Source organism: Ictidomys tridecemlineatus, chromosome 5, assembly GCF_052094955.1.
Source record: "Ictidomys tridecemlineatus isolate mIctTri1 chromosome 5, mIctTri1.hap1, whole genome shotgun sequence".
Lineage (NCBI taxonomy): Eukaryota > Metazoa > Chordata > Mammalia > Rodentia > Sciuridae > Ictidomys > Ictidomys tridecemlineatus.
The window spans coordinates 193,070,590-193,088,383 of NC_135481.1; positions in this window are offsets into that span (position 1 = coordinate 193,070,590).

Below are 17,794 nucleotides of genomic sequence, written 5' to 3' on the forward strand. Positions count from 1 at the left end.
TCCGCAAGTCCCCTCGGTGGCCCCAGGGAGTCCCCGGGGAATCTGAGACAGGACTTCCCAGCAGAGACCGGGGCTTCTTTATGGGGAAGTTGAGCCGTTCACACCTGGGGGTGAGGGGACGGAAACCAGCGGAAGTCCAGGGGTGGCAGGACAGTCACCGTCCCCCAGGGACCGCGAAGCGGCCATCGACAGCCAGGGATGGAAAGACGGAGCCGCCCAGGGCTCAGGGAAGGGGAGCAGGGTGCCGACGCGCCCCCTCAACTGTGTGAGTGACAGGCGCGGAGGAGACCTGAGGGGAATGCGCCAGGAAGTGCCCTGGATCAGGAGCAGGAGCGCGGCCCAGCCACAGGCACCTCCTGGGCAGCCCGCCAGGCACAGGTGGGTGGGGCTCTCTCTGTGGTGACTTCTGGGCGGGAGGCTGGAGGGGCGGAGGCCAGAGGGCAGAAGACGTCAAAGGTCAGCGATCCAGCAGGGCTGCCCCGTCCCCACTGCCTGCCCCGGGGGAAAGAGCATTCTGTACCGCTGACCACTGCCCGAGTCTAAAGGAGGGACATGACAGTACTTTCTTCAGGCCCCTGGAGGGTCAGGGAAACCCTTCACAAAAGGGCATTTAACTTGGGGCTGCATGGACCCATGAAGAATGCTCATGGCTGCAAGTGACAGTCCACCCACGACAACAGTCCCAGAGGACGACAGTCCTCGGCAGCAAGGGCTCAGCAGCTTAGCAAGCAGGAAGTCTTGTGGGGCACTAGACAGGGCTTCTCAAACCCCAATGTGCACATGCCTCACCCAGAGATCCTGTTCAAATGCAGATTTGGGTTCAGAAGGTCTGGGGTGCACTCTCCATTTCTAAAAGGGCAGAATTCAGACCACGCTTGGAGTGAACCAGGCACTTAGCTTTTTCTTCATGGTTACAAAGTAGCTGCTTAACTCCAACCATCACCTTTGCTCACCAGTCACAAAGGGGCACGGCAGAGGGCATGGCCGGCCATATCCACTCCTTTTACCTGGGAAAAGCACAGCTTAGCTTTCCATGACCTGCTAGAAACAGACGTCCTTGTGCATTTCATGAGTTGAAAATGAGCCGCACGGCCATCCACAACTACATAGGAAGCTGGGAAATGAGAAAGTTATGACAGGATTCAAGTTTAAGTCTTAAGCCAATAGTGATTGCCCAGAGTGGGGCACAGAGCCACCCAGCAGGTTCATTTGTCAAGAAGAACAGGATTAAAAATTAAATTTAAAAATTTTTTAAAAGAACAGGATAGATCTTGGGATGCACGTGGCACCGCTCCACACTGTTTGCTAAAAGAAGTCTCACCAAGGTGAGCTGTGAGTGGATGGCAGGACCTCAGCAGCCTCCCACGGATGTGCAGCAGAAGGACAAAATGCAGGCTGCCTCCTACCCCTACCTGGCAGGAGAGCTGGCCCGGGGTGCAGGGCTGCAGAGCCCACAGGAAGCTCCGGGGTCCTGCAGCCAGTTCACCCCCGAGTCTTGGAGTCTTCATAGCTCACACTGTAGGGGCACCCCCTCCTCCACAAAAACATCTTTCTTCTCCAGAAATCCTCACCATGGCTGGTTTTAGGGCTGTCAGCAGAAGAGCCTCTACAAAAGGGTTCACTGTAGATAAACTCTATTTTCGTGTTGCCCTATTTTACTTGGCCGCTAGCCTGGAAGGAATCCGCACTCCAGGTGCTGGACACCCCCTGACTAGTTTCACAAACACGTATCCAGTGTAGTAGTTTGTAGAAATGCGTAAACATCGCAGAGACGGCTACATTTCTGAGATAAAGGAAGTTACAACTGGGCTCCGTGGTACAGCTGGAGGGGGAGGAAAGTGGGGGAGAAGCAGTGAAAAACCAGCCTCCACCTCAGAGCAAAGCCTGTCCAAGGAAGGACCGCACTTTTGTTCTTGCACTCCTAGGCTCATTCCCACCCTGCTAAGTGGTTTATCTACAAATAACAGGAGAGATCTGCGGGGCCGGTGTCCCTGACTCAGTCAGGCTAGGTGGGGACCCATAGCAGCCCCCTAGCAGCCACCAATCAGCATGAGACAGGGAAACACCTGGGATGCCAGGTGACCCTCCCAGTGGTTTATGGTGGTTGACAACGTGTTGGGAAACCATGTAGTTCAGCACGAACACCCCTCGTGGCCTAAACCAATCAGTTCAAAGGAATCCCCCTCTTGTAGTAACCAATCACCCCTACCCAACTTGTGTAAAGGTAAAATTTCTAAGCTGATTCTAAGCTGCAAAAGCCTGAGTTAAAGTGTAAAAGACTGGGTATTGTAAGGTCTCTAAATGGCAAGGCCTGGGCTAAAAAGTAAAGACTAGGTATTGTTACAATTCTTCTGCTGCCCCCAAAACCTGTAATCCCTGTAGCTGTTAGGACAATACCTGAACTGCCCAGTAAATATTTCTCCTGGTTCCCTGGTTGTTTAATAGCTAAGGGCTCCGAGTAGCTCGGCACGTAAGCATCCAGGTCCCAAAACCAATCAGTTTAAATGTGTACCCCGCTTAGGAGTGACCAATCACCCCTGCCCAGACTGTTCCCACCAATGAATGCACTAATCCTGTCTCAGAGTTGTTGTTCAATTTTCCCGCGCCTCATGATGATTTGTTCTGATGTATACAAAGCCCCCCCCCCCCCCGCCGCCCTCTCCAAAAAGTGTACTTAAGCTCTGCTTGACCTCTGCTCTGGGCTCTGGGCTGCTCTCCCTTCTTGAGTGAGCACGGAGCCCCAGCGAGCTGGAATGGATCCCCAATAAATCCCCTTTTGCCAATTGCATGGAGCCAGTCTGTTGTGTGGTCTCTTTCTCCCACGCTCCGCTGGACCCTTACACTTGTTCCCGCCAGTGAATGTGCTAATCATGTTTTAGAGCTGTTATTTGATTTTCCCGCGGTGTGTGACGGTTTGCTAAGAGATGCTAGGATGTATGTGGGGGTCCCTGCCTTCTCCAAAGAATGTGTGAAACTGCTGCAAACCCTGGGCTCTCAGCGTCACCAGTTGCTGTGTGCGCGGAGGACTGAGCTAGCTCGCAGTAAACACCTCTTTGCTGCTTACATCCATCTTGGTCTCTGGTGGTCTTTTGGGGCCCCGAATTCGAGCATAACAGCAGCTCTCCCTTCTCAGGTGTTGTCCTTGAAGGGTCAACCTACCCAGAACAGAGAGAAAAAAAGCTGCTTCAAGTGAACTTCTGCAGACTGTGGGCGTCTGAGCCCCTCCCCTTGCATGCTGGGTATAAAACTCTGAAACTCCCTGGACTCAGGGTTCAGAGGACTGATTGATCACAGCAAAGGCTGTGCCCTCTGAACCGGGCTGCAGCCAAATAAAACTGTCCCCTGCTGTCTTTGGGCCCTGCCTCGCCTTTCCCTACAGCAACACTGCCCTGGGGGCAGGTGAAGGGTCTTCCTGGGCCTGTTTCAGAGAAAACCCTGCTGTCTTGTTTCGAGTTGTCTGAAGAGACATGGATCCGACCCACTTTGTGAATTTCGTGGGAAGTCCTGCACCACATCCTGCTTCCTGGCTGAAGGACAGGGAAAGCCAGAGACCTGGGAGAGCGGGGGGGGGGGGGGGGGGGGGGGGCACAGCCCTGAGTAAGAAGAGGCGTACCCCCAGGAGGGATTCCCTCCTGTTGGAAGCCACTGTGGCTGGCACACCTGTCCCCAAAATCCCGTGTGTGAAAGGCAGACCCCCAGACACTCCTGGGAGGAGGCAGGACCTTCAGGAATGGGGCCCAGTGGGAGGGTCTTAGTGGGTGGTCATGGGCTGGGAACCCCGCCCCTGCCTCTCCCTCCTGGTCACAGGTGAGCAGGCTGCTCGCCCCAGGCCCCACCATGATGGGCCGAGCTGCCTCCCCAGAGGCTCAAAGCAATGAGGCCACCTGATGGCAGACAGAGCCTCGGGAACCAGGAGCCCACACACACCTTTTCTCTTTACTCCTTCATTGCCTCGGGCGTTTCGTTCTAGTGAGGAAAGCTGACGAATGCAGAAGCCAACAAGCTTCCAGGGACCAAGGGACAGAGGCCTGGTTCCTACTGACCTCCCTGGAACGTTCCTTTGGTTTTGTGTCTGAGTTTCTGTTTCTGCCATGAGCAGCGTCATCTCTTATCACCACAAAGTCATCGCATTTTACAGAGAGAGAAGCCAATGACCAGAAAGGTGGGTCCTGAGCGTTGCGTCTGAGGCTGCCCGACCACCCAGGGCGGGGGCTGGAGGCTTTACAGGCAGAAACCAGAAGGCAGCTGTGGGCGTGCAGAAACCGCGGCCAGATCCGGAGTCCAGAGGCTTGAGGTGAAGTCCGGTTTCCCTGGTTCTGCAGGGCGCTGGCCCAATCGGCACGGCTCTGGCTGCTTCCCATGCCTCAGCTCCTCTGCCAGGACTCCGAGGCCCACATGTGTGGTCCACTGCCCCATTTTTCAGATAGGGAAAAGGAGGCACAGAGTGATCAAGTGCCCTGCCAAGGTCACACAGCTGGAGAGCCGCGACACTGGGACTCCACCGGCACCGCCGCCCTCTGCAGCCTAGAGAGCGCCGAGCCACGTGGGCCATGATCTGACTGTCCAGGTCCCATCGTCCCCGCCTGACACACTGGTTCTATGGCTCCCCCAAGACACGGGGACCCCCCACCTTCTGAGGCCCAGGGCAGCCAAGGAGGCACCTGCTGTGCCCTTCCACCCCTGCCCGGCCCCAAGTCCCCAAGAGGCCCCCTTAATGGAGCAGTCACTACACAGGCCACTTCCTAGCCCCTGTGCTTCCCGAGCACAGTCCTGTAGCTGGTGACCTTGGATAGAGGGTGGGAGCTCCTGTCCACCTGGGGGCGGGAAATCGGCCCAGTCTGGGCTGCTGTCCCTCCGTCCAGCCCTGGGCCCTAAGAGAACAATTTCTGTTTTGTTTCTTTCCCTCTATTAATAGCGGCCACCTTGGCCCCGTCACCCTGTGGGATGAGGGCTCTGCCTCTCCAGGAGCCTTTTGTGAAAACGGGTGGGGAGCGAGCGAGACGGTTTCACTGCCAGCAAGAAGCTGCTCTTTTGTCCCAGGGGTGGAGCGCAGAGGTGGAGAGAAGGTGGCCTGGGCAGGAGGAAGACAGTGGCCTGAGGACCCTGGGTGGCCCCTCCTTGGCCAGGCCCTCCCCGCCCCCTCCTGGGCCCCAGGTCCCTCCCTCGCCCCACGGGCTCATGGTCACCCAGTCTTCATTGAAGATGATGAGGATATCCATGATCCACCGCAGAGGGGCAGACTGTACACAGGACGGCTGTCCCCAGGGGTCACCAGCACAGCCAACAGGCCCTGCCGAATGGCAGTTGAGGTCTGCAGAGAGGGGCCTGCGTGGATGACGGCAGAGACGGAGAGAGGAGACTCGGAACACGTGGCCCTGTGGCAACTCACGCCTCGGGGGCCCCACGGGCAGAGGGAGTAAGAAAGGGCCCAAGCTTCGCTTCATGTGGGTCAGGCGACCGAGTCGGCATGGCTGAGCCACCCAGCTGGGCCCTGAGGACTTCTCTGTTCCAACCCGGCGGGTCGGTCATCGTGACCACACCTACCACTGGTCGGAGGGTCCCTCTGGTCCTAGCAGCTCCAGAGTCATGATTTCAGTTCACAACCCCAGGAAGTGGGGTGGCCATCGTCTCCCTTTGACCAGTGAGGAAATGAGGTACCGAGAACAGCGGTATTTGCCACGTCACCTGGTACATGGTGGCAGGTGCTGGCCCTGACTCGAGAGTGCCAAGGTCTCGGCTTGGCACCAGAATCACGAGCCACCACACAGCTTCGTAGGTTCAAACAACAATTCTTTATTCCCGCTCTCACACCGCCTCCACACAGGTCCAGGGACAATCTCGTTCTGCCGTCTCCCGCCCAATTCACCTACTCCACGAGGCTCTCTCCAAATCCCATTTTAATCTCACGAGAACTCAACGGGAACAAGCAGCAGGAACACCCTAATCCCAGCAATAATCTTCAACCTCTAACTTCCCTAAAACCCATTATCTTAAACTGGCAACGCCTTAAACTCAAGGAGCCGGTTACTTCCTCAAACCTGATCAGCTCTAAACCCGGATCCGCCTTGGTCCTTGAGCAAGGTCACCTTATTAAAGCATGCATGCAATGTCCCATCGAATGTCCTCTAAGCAGCATGGGGTACGCTTGGCAAGGAAATTTCGATGCGTCATTCCTACTTGGTAATAGCCCTCAGCACGAGGGTCCCTGATTTCAGTGTTTGTCACTGCAGCCGGGGGTCAGACCGGTAGCTAAAATAGTTGTCAGCCAACTTTTTGTTGCTGTGACAAAATGCCTGGGAAAAGCAACTGAGAGGACGAAAGATTGATTTGGGCTCATGTTCCGTCCGTGGTCAGCTGGCGCCATGGTTCCTGAGCCTGCGGGAGGCAGAACGTCATGGCGGAAGTGTGTAGAGGAGAAAACTTCCATGCCAGGAAACGGAAGGAGCCAGAAAACAAGATATAGTCCCCAAGACAGTCACCCTCCAACGAGGTCCCACCACCTACAGTTTCTCCCCCTTCCCCAGAGCCCATTCAGCTATGATCCAGGGCCCGCCCTGGACACTGCTGCAGTGGGCACCAGGCCTTGGACACACAGGTCTCTGGGGGACACTTCATCTCCTAACCACAGCCACAGAGTGGCTTCAACACTGGCTCCAGCGGCAGGTCTGGGACCCTTATCTCCCCAGTGGACTCAGGTAGTTCACACCATGAACACCTGGGCTTCCTGGGGCTGCAGAATCCCAGGAGCAGAAGGAAGCCCCTTTCTGTGTTGGCAGAGGGTTGTCCTGCTCTGGACTGGCCAGCATCATCCCCAGCTCACCTGTGTGCAGAATGACCAGTGGGGACCATCACCTGCACCCCAGAGCTGCCTGCTCCTCAGCCCTGGGGCTCTGACCTCCAGAGAGGGTTGATGGTCAGGAGGCTGGTGGAAGATTCCGGAACACCCTACCATTATTCAGGATCCAAGGAACCTGCAAGGGCGCCTCCCTGGAGGGACACTGCCCTGCACCCAGGTTAACTCCAAAACTCCACCCGGATTCTCGATTTGGTCCAAACTACTGCAAAACCAAGCAGGGAGAGTCAAAGCCACACAGAGCCCGAGGACAGCTCCTTACAAAGTCCTGCAAAGTCGCTCTTTTAACCGAAGAAAAAGAAATGTACCCGCTCCCTCTTCAGTTCCCTTACTGGTCCAGTGGACACAACAACCGTCCCCACTTCCCGGGGCTGTTGTGAGTGTGAGCTGACCTGGTGGCTCTGCCCTGGTGGGTAGGCAGGCTGACGATGACACCACCGCACAGCGACGCGATAACCACGCCCGTGGGCTAGCCAGTGGCCCACGGGAGACCCGGGTGGTGAACATGTGGCCCACGGACTCAGGGTGAGCACGAGAGGAGGCGCCGGCTTGACAAGGCCAGCTGATTGCATGGGGCCACTCTGCCACCCTGCTGTCCTTCAAGGACCTCTTACCCAGATCTCGGCCCCACGGGTCACCCTGGCGAGGCTCCACTCGTGTCTCCCAGTTCAGCTGCGGGAACTGAAGCAAAGCCAGGTTATGCCACTTGCTCAAGTCAAGGAGCTGCCAAGACGGGATTTGAACCGGGGCAGAGTGACTCCACAGCCCCGGGGCAGGACTGCCCCCTGCACCCCTTGCTGGGCCAAGGGGAACATGTTTCGGGAACAGTCCCCAGTGACAGGGACAGGCTTCAGCATTGCCCACAGCCCGGCCACACTCACCACACCCACCGCCTGTTTCCCATCCAACTGATTCATTTTCCTCTTTGTTTTCATTATTTTATTTGTCCCCCCACCCCCAATCAATCCTGAATGAGACCAAGTTTACTTGCAATGAAGCCGAATCCTCCACAACCGCAGGCATATAATTAGAGAATGTTCATCTCCGAGGGGGTCTCCCTCCCCAAACCAAAAATACACTCCCATTTGCAAAAGAGAATTCATCTCCACCTAAAACTATAATTAAGCGGCTGCTGACGGTTACCTTGGTGACACTTTTTTCCCCCACCCTCCACTACGGCTCCCCACTCTGGATAATACAAACTTGGCAGCCAAATAAGTCAACAGGTTGCCCAGGAAACCGTTTCCCTGACAACCGTGGAGATGGAAGTGGAGAGGAGAGTTGGGGAAATGTCAGAGCACGGCGCTGCACTAGAAGAAGGGTCCGGTCGCGGCCGAGCAGGTGCCCCAACTTGTGCTGAGCAACCAGACAGGAGACAGAGCGAGCCTTTGCCCCCAAGGAAGGGCAGGGGCACATCCCAGCCCACCCCCGCTCCAGCAGCCCCAACTCGGGGTGATCTCCACCTGAGGGCAGGAGCCCGGGACCCGTCCACTCCCACCCACCCCATGGCACGAGGCCCCACTGTCCAGGTGTGGTCCACAGCCGGCTCTGGTCTCGGGTGGCTCTCCACACTTTGGAAGCTTGGCCAGTGGCCAGGAAGCCTGGGAATGACAAAGAAAAGTCAGGACCCCCTGGTGACATCCTGGGTTCCCTGCGTCCATGTCCTGTCCCCACTCTAGCAAGGCCAGCTCGGCGCTTCTTGCCCGGGTCAGGGAGAAGTGTGCAGGAGGAGAAGGCCAAATAGCCCAGTGGTGGGATTCAGCCACCCTCCTAAATCCCAGGAGAGGGACATGAGTGTCCCTGAGGAAGGGAGGGAAGGATGACCCCAGAGCGAAAGAGAGTCCTTGAGGCCATGGACCTTTGGCAAGGGCCAGGGCCCTTGTCTGTGCGACAAGAGGCAGGTGAATGCCCTGGCAGAGATGGCCGCAGGGTCACCATCTAACCAGGCACGGCCAAGAAGGAAGCCATGGGTCTGGGACCAGGACAAGTGTCTCCAGAGTGACCCACGTGGGCAGATGACCACGGGTCTGGCCAGGCCTTCGGGACTATGTTAGCCTCCAAACCTTCCTCTGTCCTGCCAGGGGCAGCGCAGGGGCCCCGGCAGCAGGGGAGTCGCCAGCTGCCATCTTCCACCTCTCGCTAAGCGGGTGCGCGAGGCCCTCGGGCAGCAGGAGTGACCTCCGGCGCTCGGCTCTCCAGCTCTGACCATCCTGTGGTTGAATGCTGCAGCCCCAAGAAGGGAGGGAGGGTTCTCAGAGGCTCCCAGCCCCGACGTTCCACACCCCTTTCCCCTCCCCAGAGCCCTGTCTCCAGGGGCCCCGCCACCATTGCCGGGCCCCTCGTCCCACCTCACTCTTCTTTGGATGATTCTCTGATTGTCACGAGTCGCAGCCATGGACAGCGGCCCTCACCCCACAGCGGACTCAGGAGCACCGTCCCACGGCCCGCTGCTGCTGGCAAAGGTGCGCATGGACCAGACTGGACACATGTCTTTGGACGGCAGCAGTGGGGAGGGGACACTCCCCCGACGCACGTTCACAGAGACAGGGTGGAGCCCGCCCAGCAAGGCCCGTGCGGCAGGTGCCCGCTTTACAGACGAGAAACCAAGGCGTGGAGAAGGTGCAGACTCGCCAGGCCACCTAGCCATTCAGTGCAGCCGAGAACAGGGCCAGGATCAAGGTCCCAACGTGGGCCTCTCCCTGCCCCCGCCCTTGCCTTTTTTTCTCTCAAAACCCCAGCAGTGCCCCACCCCACCCCCAGGAGCAATTTGGCCATGTCCTGGTTACCTGGGGTTGTCCTGGGGAGATGCTCGTGGAGCACCCAGGACCGCCCTGTGAGCCAGGATCTCTCCAGCCCCGGGTACCACAGCGCCAAGGCGGCCAGGAGGGCAGGAGGCTAGACTTGGAAAGTTCAGGGACAGAGAGACCGTAGTCCATGACCTTCTCACGGGGCTGCTGCAGTCGGCCAGCCTGGGCCACCCCCAGGGAGACACCCAGGAGGGCACCCGGGCCCAGGGGCCTGGTTCTGAGTCGACTCGTTCAGTGAGAACTTGACTTCCTTCTGCAGGAAAGGCCCGGGGTCCACAAAGGAGTGAAACGCCGTCTTTTGTGGACAAGGTCGCCAAGTGGCCTTTGAGTCTGAACGCACAGCCCAGGATGTGGTCCTCAAAAGCCCCGGAGCTGAGGGGCCCGGGGCCCACCAGCCCTGGCTGTTCTCTGCGGCCATGGATTGGAAGCCGCTGCGAGTCTTCCCAAATGCCAGCAGGATTCCCAGGTGGAAAAGAGGAAGAAGAATCATCCGGAAACACCAACCCACCCCCCTGCAGGCACCGTGTGGCTCACAAGCCCTCAGCCTCAACAAGGAGCAGGGATAAGTGACTTTGTTGAACACTCCTTTCCCCCTCCCACCCACCACCACCCACCACCCAACCAGGAGCAAGTCTGGGGGTCAGGAGATGAAGCATCGCACGGTCACCAGCCGGGGAAGGTGAATGGACGGCCAGAGGCAACAGGAGCTAAAAATAGCCTGCCACAAGTCGCCGACTCAGGGGGCTGTGGGACAATACGAGGATCAGGCTGCAGTTGACACGCGTCCTCCGGGGACTGAGCAGCCCGGGGTTAAGTGCCACACAGCCGCCTCCAGGTGCCCCTTGGAGCCCCCCTCTGGTTTCCATGTCTGATTGGCTCCGTCGGGGGCTCCCATCTCAGCTCCGTCCCCAGCGCCCAGCAGATGTGCAGCCGCGGGCATCGGGGGCAGCTGAGGAGGCAGGGCATGAGGTGGGATGAGGAGACGCGTCAGTACCCCCTCACGATGGCAGGGAGGGCACAGGAAAGACGCCACCAGCCAGGAGAGGCTTTCTAGGGACCAGGACAGGTCTTCAGCCCGGTGAGCGCCTCGCTCTGCCAGCTCTGCCACATCCCCGTGGGGGCCGCTGGTGCAGCTCAGGTGCAGCTCAGGTGCTCTCGTGGGAGCCGAGAGGTGTGTCCAGGATCTCCGAGTCTCCTGGGGTTGGGGAAACGGGGCATCTAGGTTTTCTTTGGGTTCTGATGGAAATGTTCTAAAATTAGGTCGTGGTGATGTTTGCAGGACTTGGTGAGTTTACGAGAAGCCACCGAACCGCACGGCAAAATCTGAACTGGGGGCTGAGAAGAATAGATCCAATCAGGAAATTACTCTAGGGTTTTCCTTTTCTAAAGCAGGGAGTGTGGTTTAGACACAAAGATTCTGGATTCAAATCCTGCCCCTCCGTGTTGGTAGCTGTGAAACTGGGCATACACCCAGCCTCCCGCCATCACAATTGCTCCATCTGTTAGACTGAGGTGTCTGAAGTGCTCCCCCCGCCCCCAGATTGCCGGAGGACTCAGCAAGACACAGGGAGGCACTGGCTGGGGTCTGCAGGGACGGGCGAGTGACCTGTAAGAGGCTGGAGAAGCTCAACCTGCAGGTGCCCGGTGCCCAGGCTGAAATGGGGTGAGTCCATGGCTTTCAGATGACAGGATAAGGCAGCTCTGTTAGGGAGTGTGTCTGCCCAGACCCCAGCACGAGCAGGTGACCAAGAGAAACGGCATGAAGAACAGTAGCTGGCATTAACTGAGCACCTACTTGGGGGTGAAACACTCTGTCTGCATTACCTCACTGCGTCTTTATTTTGACCCAAGGAGGCAAGTGCGATTACATCCCCACTTTACAGATGAGGAAATAGACTCAGGGGTTTGGCCACCTGCACAAAACTACAGAGACAGCAGGAGCCGGAGCTGGTTCAGGACCTGAGTGGGCCGGGTGAGCGGGAGCGACTCCTACTAGCTCAAGAAAGCACGTTGTTAAACCTCTGGGAATTCTGATTGTTACGCAGGAACTTGGTGAGCGGGTGATCAGCCCATCAGAGCACCCGCGGCAGAAATCGGCCCTGCTGTGTGTATTCACACCAAGGAAACCAGCCGCTCCTGCCATCAGACTCTCTTCTCTTCCTGCACAGCCAGCTTGCCAGCACATCATCAGCCACACTAGGAAAGTATACTTGGGTCTCCTTCCTACGCGTGATAAATGAGGCCCTTACATTTTCTTGGCACTTTAGGATTTATGACATGCTTTTAAGTCCATCAAAGTCAAACAAACCCATGAAATAAAAATTGCTATTTGCATTGATGATCAAAACAGCCTCCAAGAGGTGATAATTCAAGGGTCTTAGTGGACCACAGACCTTCCCAGGTATGGCCAGGCGCTTTAATCATGAAAAGCAGCACCTGCAAGAGTAGGTGGTAGATAGGGTCTCCCTCAAGATCCCCAGCATCTCTAGGGCAGTGGGCATGGCTGCCCCCGGGGGCTTTGGGGCAGGGGCCTCCCTCATTCTACAGTCTATGATTCCACGGATCCAACAGCCACCCCGAGGAGTGGGCGAAAGCTTTTAGCAGTTTCCACGTGGAGCTGATCTGGGGGTGGAAAGTAAGTGGGTGTTGATCTCGAAGCAAGTGAAACTTCAAAGGAAGGAGTGACAGCGCCCAGCCCTCTGCCCAGGAGACAGTGAGCGTTTCATGAATGAGCCAGAGTAAGTGGTTGCAGGGAGAGGCCTCGGGCTCAGGGGCCGCAGACCCAGGGCTGAGCTGTCCGTCTGGGGCTGGCGGGGAGCCGCCGCGTCTCTGTGACGGTCTGCACCAGAGGAGAGCCAGAGGGTGGTGGGGAGGCGCCTGCTCTGGCTGACCGCAGCCCCGTCCCCCATCCCCACAGCCCAGAATGGACCAAGGTGTCCCTCAGTGGAGGGGTGGGCAAAGATGTGGCTGACCACGCACCACCCAAGGCCCTCCAGCCACAAAGCAGAAGGAAACCCGGTCACTCGTGGCAACATGAATGAGCCTGGCGGACATTATGTAGGTGAAATCATCCAGACGCCGCTAGAGAGACTCTGCACGCTCCTGCTCTCACGTGGAAGCCTCCTAAGTCCACCTCACAGGGGAGAGAAAAGGACTGCCATCCCCAGAGGCGGGGGCAGGGGTGGGGACAGGAGAGAGGTGGCCAGGCCCCCAAATACAGGAAGACGTTCTAGAGCTTCAGCAATTGTGTTGCATATTTCAAAAATAGCAGAGGAAAGGAGCTGCATGTTTCCAATACAAAGAAACGACCAATGTTTGAAGTGCTGGACATTCTAATTGCCCTGGTTTGATCATAATGTGTGTGTACTTTATGGCAGTGTCACACTGCACCACATAAACGTGTGTGGTTATGAGGTGTTGATTAAGTTTTTAGGAATCGGGTGCTGTGTGGCCAATTAATTCCACTAATGGCCCCAGTTAAGGGAGCCCTGCAATTGCACCCTGCAGGCAGCCCATCACCCTCTCCTCCTGGCACCCACTGGTATAGACATGGGATTGCTCTAGCATTTGTCTGGTTGGATGTTGAAGTCCCCTCAAGGGCCCCTGGTGGCGCTTTGGGGGGGTGATGGAAGCTTTCAAAGGTGGAGCCTAGCGGAAGGTCCTCAGGTCATTGGGAGTGTGGGACCTCTATCCCCTCCTGTTCCTCCTGGCCCAGGAGGTGAGCAGTTGGCTCCACCACATGCCCCTGCCATGATATGCTACCTCACCGTAGACCCAAAGCAGTGAATCCAGCTGATCTTGGACAGGAAGCTCCAAAACTGGGTGCTAAATAAACCTCTCTACTTTATAAAGTAGTTGTCTCAAGGATGTTGTCATAGTGTTGGAAAGCTGACAAACACAGGGGTACATTAGTCAATGCGATACCAGCAGAGCTTGAAGAGTGTGTGGTTTCCCTCTTGCCCGCAAGCATGACTGGGGCACTGACTCCTAGGCCCCCGCCTGCGTCAGGACCTGCACTTGCACCCGACGGCAGTGGTGCGATTGTGCATCTGAGTGCCCTTGGTCACTTCTCTGCAGCTATGGCCCTTCTGGGGAAGACACCTGAGTCTCCCCTGCCCCACAGCTGAAGGCCACCATGGTCCTCCGTGTTAGAAAGGACACTCATCATAGACCAATCCCCCACCCCACACGCTCGTGCACGCAGACGCACTTCACCACCAGGCCCTCCCCACGAGTCTCCCTGGAACCCTCCATCCCTGGAAGAGCCCCTCACATGGCTGCTGAGACTCGGGGGTCACTCCCAAGAAGCACGAGAGGCACACGGTCCTGCCTTGAAATTAAAGACTCCCACTGGCTCCCTTCTGATCCCGGCAGGAAGGCTGCAGGCGGGAAATACAGAAGCTCTGTTGGAAATGATCTCTACGGAAATCATTAACCCAGATCATTAACGAGGAAAAGAAGAATCCTAAGGATATTTCAAACTTTTAAAATATCTTTGCAAATCAATGGCGCTGAGAACTAAACATTTTTGAAACCAAAAGCCCAGATAGCAGAAGTTAAACTCAAATCAAAATGCTCTCTGAATTTTAACAATCCTATTTTAAGCTCTTAATAAGCCCTGGAAATCCTGTTGATCTAAATGACTGGCCACACACCAACACCTTCCCTGAAATAATTTGCACCTTCCATCATCCTGGGAATATCCTCCCCAAAAAATGCACAGATATGAGGCAGCTGCTGCCTCTGCTTCTGCTGATGCATGCTTTTCTGGAACTCTCTGAACTTTGCAATGAAAAGACAATTGAAAAGCAGACCCAGCTGTGCTTCAGGTGATTTTTTTGTCCCCTGTTCACGATAACCTTTTCAAAAAGAGCCGGGGAGGCTGAAGGTAACTCTCATTATATAGCTCCCGACACTGAAAAGACCAGACCGCTCGTGAGAAAGATAAGACACGGGTTTAGAAGGTTTTAGGCAACATGCAAATGTATTCTGATTTTTTTTTTCAACTTCCTTCAAAAGAGAAAAAAAGAAACGCTTGTTTGAAAGATGTTCTCGAAGTGGAGCTGGTAGGAGGTTAATTAGAAAAGGAAATGATTGGAGGGGAAGCCCTGGCTGCCCGCTCTCCGTCCAGGCTGGCACGAGCGAGTTCTTACAGGCCAGCCCCGTCGTGTAAGGCTGTGGACACAGCGGTCCACTCGGGCCATTTGGACTTGGTCCCCAGAGTGGTCCGTGACAGGTTCCGCCTCCACGTGCTGACCTCTGGCTCTGGTCCACTAGAGAACTTTCCTCATCTCTCTCAGTCTGTGGGGCGGTCAGGGCTGACCTCACCTCTGACCCCACGGGAAGTGCCCAGGCCTGGCCAGTCAGTTCATTCCGTCCTGTTCCAGTCCCACCGACCTATTCTGGGATGTGCACACGACCTGTCAATCTGGTTAGAATCATCCCCCTGACTTTTCCTGGAACTTTTGGAAAAGTGGAACTCTCCGTTCCCTGGAGAAACAAACTGGAACTTCTGGAACCTCCCAGGAGCTTGCCTGAGAATGAAACCAGCACAGAAAGAAGACAGTGCTGAGTGAGGGTAAGGGACCAGGTCTTCACAAGCCCTGGATCCAGCCGATCCTGAAACCAGGATTCTGAAAACTAATTAATCCTCCTCTTCCTTTGTTTTTCTTGCCCAGTTTTGAGTTGGGTTTCTGCTGCTTGCAACCAAAGTGCCTACCTCATTCCATTCAAAACGCCTCAGGGTTTTTAAAGGAAAGTCAAAAGAAACAGCAAATTCCTGCGCCAAAAGGGAAAAAATTTTTTTTAATAACAGCTCATGAGATTACCTAGTCTAGCCCCTGTGTCGGAATATGCAAGTGGTCAACAGTTTTTAATTTTGTCTTCTTATAAAGATCCAAGGGACTGAGACTCAGCAACCTCCATCCCATATGGAAACACGTGAGATGAAATGTTGAGCCTAAAGCTGCAACATACGTCTGTAGGTGGCTCGGGAACTATTCCTCTGGCTGACAGGAAAAAAAAAAAATCCACCAACAAAACCAAAATCCTAATATTAGATTTCATGTGCTACCAAGTAAACTTTTTCTCTTATAGAACAAATTGTTTCTATAGAAACGAATGCTTTTCTAGCAACCCAATCCCTATTAGGGTTGCTATGGGAACAGATTGAGAAAATTGGGAAAATGTAGAAAAAGGTAAATGACGGCTAGGCATCTCCCCCACCCACCGCCCCTGGAAGCCCAGAGGGCAAAAGGCCTTTCCCTCCGCACAGCTCAGCGCCCGGCAGACTCCAGAGGAGCCTCCAAATCCTCTGCCCATGAGGGTCCCCCCACGGCAGGTCCTTCCACCCTGGGTGGCTGTCTTCAGGGACCAAAGGGAGACAGGAGTGTGGAATGACAAGCAGGGCCATGAGTGGGGATGGGAACAAGAGCCATGCCACACACACGCACACACACACACACACACACACACGCACGCGCACACACACGCACACCCCCACACACACATGTACACGCACGCGCACACACACGCACACACACGTACACACACGCACACACACGTACACACACGTACACACACACACACGCGCGCGCACACGCACGCGCACACACTGTGAGGAGGGCTCTGGGAGAGAACCCCCAGGTGCAGAAGCCCAGGGACACGTTCTGGGAAGCTCCAGCGAACACAGTAAAACCGCGGGCGGGCTGCCGGCTCTGGGCACAGACGAGGGACACACTGGGGAATGTTTTGTTCCTCTCTCTACGGAAAGTGGAAGGGAGGAGGGGCCAGGATTAGACGAGTCCCTTCCCTGTCACTCTGGTTCTGGAACCTTCTACAGCCAGAAACCTGTAAGCACCGACAGCGACCTCGTGACCCCAGGACAGGGCTTTCTGGGCTCCTTGACCTGCCGTCCTTGTAAATGGGGGTCAGAGCCGTGGGCAGGAGGTCCCAGCAGCCCCCTTTCGTGGAGGAGGCCGGCACAGCACGGGAGGCAACAGAGACGGTGGGGTCGCGGCACACCCAGGCCTGTCCCCACGCCGCCCTGCGCCTCCTGCTGGACCTGCCGCCCCCCACTCCTGGAGCCGCAGGGGCCTCCCCACCGGCTGCCAGCTTCTGCCCCACGGCCAGTCCTTCCACACAGCTGGGAACAATCCTTTTCAAAAACGACACGTCGCGCTCCTCTGCCTCGAGGCGCCCTGAGCCGTGGGGCAGCGGGAGAGTGTGGGAGCCGGGGAGGCCCAGAGCCTGCGCCTGTCCCCTGTGAGCCCCAAGTGTGTGTGGGGCGGGGGACAGGCAGAGCTGCTGAGGAATGACCGGCAGATCCTGCCCCAAACAGGCTCCCCATGGCCGGGGAGACCGCGGGACGCATGCAGGCCACGGGGTGGAGAGAAGGCCGCGTGCAGATCCGTGGGCGCAGACGTCGCACCTGCTTGGGCCCTGGGTCCCTCCCTCACCCTGCCCAGTCCGTAGAGCCACCGGTGCCTGCCGGGCGCCTGGCCAGGCCTGGATGAAGCCGCCTCCACGAGAGGACCTGGGGGAGGACTTGGTCTCCCTCTTCCTGCTGGCCGGCTGCTCCCCTGGAGAGCCAGCACCCCTTCCCTCTGGGTCTCGGAGCTGCCCTCCTCCCTGCCTGGAACAGCACCCCTTTCCCTGGAAAGGCAAAGCCACAGACGGAACACGCCCTCTCCTGGCCCCGGCATCTAAGCCATTGACCTTGGACTGAGCTCAGGTTGGGGGAATTCCCAGAACGTTCTGGAAGAGGGCTCCTTTGGCCCTTTCCCCCTTCATTCTTTCTGATGCTTGGAATGCAGACATGATGGCTAATGTCCCAGCAGCCATTAAAACCATGAGGCAAAGTGATGGGAAACAGAAGTCCAGGTCCTGGAGGAGCCGGGAGGCCGGGCCAGCGCCAAGCAGCCTCCTTCTGGACTTCTTCACAGGACAGAAACTGCCCTGGCCTCAGATGCAGGCCAGGCCTGGCGCTGGACTTGCATAGGCCTGGGGCGTTTTTGCCTTTGTGAACTCCTACTCCATACCAAAAAAAAAAAAATACAGATATTTAAAAGTACATTTTTATGGCCATAGTGATACAAAGGGGAAACAATCCAAGCTGGTTTTCTACACGTTTGTT